Below are 6,629 nucleotides of genomic sequence, written 5' to 3' on the forward strand. Positions count from 1 at the left end.
CTGCACCTCCATTACAAATGAACACATACCCAGAGGTAGACTTTCTATCATCGATATTTAATTGGAAATCAGAATCAGTATAACCATCCAATTGCAAGTTTCCACCTTTATAAATCAAAAATAAATACTTAGTTCTTCTCAAGTACTTAAGGATATTCTTGACAGCTGTCCAGTGTTCCAAACCTGGATTGGATTGATACCTGCTAGTCAAACTAACAGCATATGCAATATCCAGCCTAGTACACAATATTGCATACATTAAACTTTCAATAACCAAAGCATATGGAATCCTAGCCATTTTATCTCTTCCTTCAGGTGTCTTTGGAGACATCTCTTTAGAAAGATGGATACAATGTCTTACTGGTAACAATCCTCTCTTGGAATCAAGCATGTTAAACCTCTTTAACACCTTTTCTAAGTATAGACTTTGGGATAAACCAATTATTCTTTTCGCTCTATCTCTATAGATGTGAATCCCAAGAATATAGGTTGCCTCCCTTAAGTCTTTCATGGAGAATGTATTTGACAACCATACCTTTACAGTTGTCAACATACCTGTGTCATTACCCATCAACAGTATATCATCCACATATAAGACAAGGAAAGTGATAGCACTGTCACTAACCTTCTTATATACACATGGCTCATCCTCATTTTTGATAAAACCAAATGACTTAATGGCTTCATCAAAACGGATGTTCCAACTTCTCGAAGCTTGCTTCAACCCATAAATGGATCGCTTTAGCTTGCATACCTTGGAACCATCTTGGGATTCAAAACCCCTAGGTTGTTCCATGAAAATGTTTTCTTCAATGTATCCATTGAGAAAAGTTGTTTTGACATCCATCTGCCAAATCTCATAATCATAGTCTGCAGCTATTGCTAATAGAATCCTAATTAATTTAAGCATGGCAACAGGCGAGAAAGTCTCCTCATAGTCGATTCCTTGCCTTTGGCGAAACCCTTTCGCTACTAACCTTGCCTTATAGGTCTCTACCTTTCCATCAGAACTAATTTTCTTCTTGAAAACTCATTTGTTCCCTATAGGTACAATACCTTCAGGTGGGTCAACAAGATCCCAAACTTGATTCTTATACATGGAATCAATTTCGGATTTCATAGCATTAATCCATTTTGAAGAGTCGATATCTGATATAGCTTCTTCATAGATAAGTGGATCATCTCCATGATCTACTTCTTCATGAGTAGACAACTCTTGTTATTCTTTATGAAAGAAACCATATCTTACTGGTGGGTGAGATACCCTGGTTGTTCTACAAGGAACAGCTGTAGATGTTTCATCAACTGGTGTAGATTGACTAGATGGATCTATATCCATCTGATCTATTGGTTGGTCAGAATTCTTCAATTCCAAATCTATTTGCCTTCCTTTGCCTCCTTCTTGAACAAACTGTTGTTCAAGAAATGTGGCATCTCTACTTATCACAACCTTTTGTGAAGTAGGCAAATAAAAATAATATCCAAAACTATCTTTTAGATATCCAACAAATCGACCTTTTTCTGATCTGGTTTCCAATTTATCAGTATTCAGCTTTTTGATATAAGCTGGACAACCCCAAATCTTAATATGCTTAAGACTTGATTTTCTTCCATGCCATATCTCATAAGGTGTGAAAGAAACTGATTTTGATGGAATCCTATTTAGAATGTACAAAGCTGATTCTAATGCAAATCTCCAAAAGGAGATTGGCATATCAGTATAGCTCATCATACTATGTACCATATCCAATAGGGTACAATTTTCTCCTTTCAGATACACCATTCAGCTGTGGCGTTCCTAGAGGAGTCAGCTGGGAAACAATGCCGTGCTGTCTCAAGTATTCATCAAATTCAGTACTCAAATATTCACCTCCACGATCTGATCGAAGAGCTTTAATACTCTTTCCTGTTTGATTTTCTACTTCAGATTTAAATTCTTTGAACTTTTCAAAGGATTCATGTTTATATTTCATCAAATATAAATACCCAAACCTTGAATTATCATCAGTAAAGGTAATAAAGTAATGAAAACCGCCTCTAGCCATTTCCTTAAATGGACCACATACATCACTATGTATTAGCTCCAAAATATTTTCAGCCCTTAGCCCTTGTCCAACAAAGGGTGATCTAGTTATTTTGCCCTAAAGGCAAGATTCACAAGTTGGAGTAGGCTCAGGGCCCAATGAGGATAGAATCCCTATTTTCTTCATTTTTGCAATCCTATCTTCTGCAACATGACATAACCTTAAGTGCCAAATATATTTTGAACCTGAGTTGGTTTTCACCATGGCATTGCATTCATTTAGATCACTTGCATTCATTTTGTGTTTTTCATTATTATCCAAATAATAAAGACCATCATTCATATAACCCGAACTAACATATTTATTTCCAAAATAAATATTGCAAACATCATCTGTGAACTGAAATTCATAGCCATTTCTAGTCAAACTAGATATAGAAATGATGTTCTTAAAAGCATCAGGTACATATAAAATATTATCCAAACATAAAACATGTCCAGACATGTAAAAAGATTTAGATCCTATGGCTAAAGCTTCAACAATTGAGCCATTACCAATCCGGAGTTTAACATCTCGAGAATGCAAGCTGCTACTATTTGCTATTTCCCGTATATCATTAGAAATGTGAGAACTGGCACCAGTATCTAAAACCTAAGCTGTAGATGAACTATGAGTATCATCAGAATCTAAATAACAAGATGTGGATATACCTTTCGAAGGTCTATCATTCTTGTCCTTCAGAGAAGCAAGATACTCTGGGCAGTTTCTTTTCCATTGCCCATCCTTCTGGCAGTGGAAACACTTTCCTTTGCCTCCATCAGCTTTAGTCTTCCCTTTCTGTTTAGCTATTTTCTTGGAAGGACCAGGAATCTGAGGTTTTTTTTTTCTTATTGCCCTTTTTCTTATTGGACTTTCCAGCAGAAAAAGATGGAATCAAAGCAACCTCTTTTCCTTTATTGCCCGACATATTCTTTTGGGCAATAACCAGCATATTGAGTAAATCAGCTAAGGTGCATTCCTGTTTAGTCATATGAAAATTTGTCACAAAATTCCCAAAAGACTCAGGAAGGGACTGAAGGATCAAATCCGTCTATAGTTGGAAATCCATGTTGAAATCAAGATGTTCCAACTGCTCAATCAGCTGAATCATCTTATGGATATGATCCCCAATATTTTGTCCCTCAGACATCCTCATGCGGAATAGCTGCCTAGATATCTCATACCTAGCATTCCTACTGTGCTCACCATACAACTCTTGTAAGTGAAGGAGGATCTCACTCGCACTCTACATGTTCTCATGCTGCTTCTGTAACTCATTACTCATGGAAGCAAGCATGTAACACTTAGCTCTCATATCATGCTCCTTCCACTTGTTCAAAGTTTCATGTTCCTCTTGAGTGGCCTCTAGAGGTAAGGGACCAGGAACATTTGAATCTAGAACATATCCTATATGTTCAAGGTTTAGGACAAGTTTCAAATTTCTTAGCCAATCAGACAGATTAGGTCCTGTCAATCTATTGCGATCAAGTATGCTTGCAAGGATATTGGATGGTGGTGGTTGTTCTGTGCTCATTATTATCAGAAAATTAACTGCAGAAAATAACCAGATTAATTAGTAAATGTATCATGTAATTAACCAAAATGATTATGGTCTTTTAATCAAATTGGTCCTCCCACTAACTTAGCGAATTCTACACTTCCAAAGTAGAAAACAGAAATCCTTGTTGGATGAATTTCTAGTGGGTGATTGAATTCTTATAATTTTATTGATCATCCTCAGGTACATCCATTATTGGAATTACAATAAACTATAAGTAAGTGACTCCTTACCCATCACATTTCATGTGAGATTCAATCATTTACCTAGCCCCTAATGCTCAAAATCTTAGGTATATCCATTATTGACTTATCTCACATTAGTTAAGTTGATCCCATTGAGCCAGTAATTATGCAAATAATTTTAATGTCCTCAGGTACATCCAATATTGTCCACCAAACCATTTACATATTTACAACATCTCATGCTTAACAATTATTCTTAAGAAAATCTCTTAAATTAATTGCATCTTATGCAACTACTTAAAATTTGTTAAAATAATTGCCCCAATGGAGAGCCCATGTTATAATTACTTTAATTATAGCATTTTCAACTTAATCATTTGTTTGGAAGATTTTATGGTCATCCTAATTACTATTAAGGTCTCACTTTGCACATTATCCATTTAGCATGCATATATCATATAATTGCATACATTCCCATACATCTCATGCATTCATGGATAAGCAGTAAATATGGTATGATCATGGACTTTCTAAGGGATTCAATTCTGAGCCACCAAGAATTGAATCAGGGCATTCCTAGGTGCATTTCATTCATTCATTTTACAAGAGTTACTGAAGGAGTACATAATCAACACTTGATATTAAATTCCTCCCATTGGTTCCACTAATGCTCTTGACCTCCTTGAACTTCTTGCAATCCAATTGCATAGTAATCCTTGGAATACCAAGGTGAATTTACAAGAACTTAAATAAATGAAATTACAACCCAAAAATTATTACAAACTTAATAATACATGCCCAAAATAAATTAAAATAAATTAATTAATTCACAATCCCAAAGAAACATAAAAAAAAATAAATCTAATCACATTGGTCTTTTATAGTCCATGATCATCCATCATGCATATCACTATTTAACAATTAAATAAAATATACATAATTAAATTAAAGTGAATATCTCATATTCAACTTAAAAATTCAGATTTGAATATGATTTAAATAAATTTAAAAATTCAGATTTGAATATCATTCAAACAAATTTAAAATTTAGATTTGAATCACATTCAAACAACCTTAAAAATTCAGATTTGAATCACATTCAAACAATTTTTAAAAATTCAGATCTGAATATTATTCAAACAACTTTAAAAAATCAGATTTAAATATGATTCAAATAATTTTAAAAATTTAGATTTGAATCACATTCAAATAACTTTTAAAATTCATATTTGAATCACATTCAAACAATTTTTAAAATTCTAATTTAAATCAAAATTTAATTGTGTGATTAAAACTACTAATTAAACACTTTAATTAGTTATAGGATAGGCCTTAGATCATACAACAATTGCAGAATTAAAAAGCTAAACCTTGAGCCACCCATGGAAGCCAAAATTGGTGCACCAAAGATAGTGTTCTTCAAGCATGCCACCATACATCCATTGCAACCAGCAATGGATAAATCATCTCATGATCAAAACACACAATTAAATCATATAATCAATAATCTAAATGGAAAATATAGTGGCTCTGATACCAATTGAAGGAGCGAAAGCATGAAAAACACATGTTTATACCATTAAATTCAAAAATTTTCACCTAGGGTCACATGCATCATGCAAGATTTATTTTTATCTATTTGATTTCAATGATAAACAACATATTAAAACACTTTTAATATGTTTTGGATCTGTATTTGCCATTTAAGATTTTAAAAATTAATTAGATTAATTTTAGAATCCTAGATTAGACTAAGAACAAATACACTAACCTCTTGATGCACTGCAATACATTTGTGCCTTTCGGATGCATCTTCAGGACACCAGATGTTGTCCCTCTAGCTTGTCCACAACAAGAGCACCTATGGCAGCCCTTAAACAGCTTCTAAGGCTTTTTCTATTAATTAGAAAATCAAGTTTTGCCTTTTAAGAGATTAAATATGTAAACAGGACACTATAAATAATTTCTAGTATTTTTAATTCAAGAAATTGTTTGCTAATATCTTGGAATTGGTGAGAGATAAAGAAAAAGAGAAGGGCAACCTCTTGGGTGGCGGCACCAAAGAGAATAGCTGCTGGTTGTGTTATTTTTTTTCATAACAATACTTATATAGGTAGGTTAACACATTAAACCCTTGCCACATATCACCCTCTGATTGGTTCTAGGTTTAATTAACCAAATCACATTGTGCCAAGTGTCAAACATATATTTAATCTTAATTTTAATCATCTTACATGATTAAAAATATTTGGCAAGCTTATATGTAATTCCATATGTCACCATTTCATGGTGCTACATGTCACCCTGTGAAAATGACCAAAATGCCCCTGTGTTTTAATTTTGAGTTCTCAACCCAAAATAATTATTTCTCTTCTTCTAATCAATTTATATCAAATATAAATCAATCAATTAATCTTTATTAATTAATTTCTCATTAATTAAATTCATATTTAAACACTTTAAATATAAATTTAACTTATACTGTACATCCAATAATCTAGATTGGTTTCAAGTCATGCTAGGGACTTTGCAATCTAATTGCAAACCAAACCTATTTAATTAATCAATTAAACTCTTTAATTAATTAATTAATTAAATCATATTTAATTAGGTGATAACTTGTGTATGTGTGTGACTTACTAGGCTCATCACTAATTGGCAATGAGATATAATGTCAACTCTTAATATCATCAGAACTCTTTTTTACCATAAATGATTTCTCTAAATCATTTTATGCACCTCATAGACCATGGTTAACACCTAGCATAGCATGCCATGGCCATCCAATTAGTAATAAGGTTTACCTTAAATGAACCTATAATC

This window comes from Hevea brasiliensis, chromosome 2, assembly GCF_030052815.1.
Source record: "Hevea brasiliensis isolate MT/VB/25A 57/8 chromosome 2, ASM3005281v1, whole genome shotgun sequence".
NCBI classification, from domain to species: Eukaryota; Viridiplantae; Streptophyta; class Magnoliopsida; order Malpighiales; family Euphorbiaceae; genus Hevea; species Hevea brasiliensis.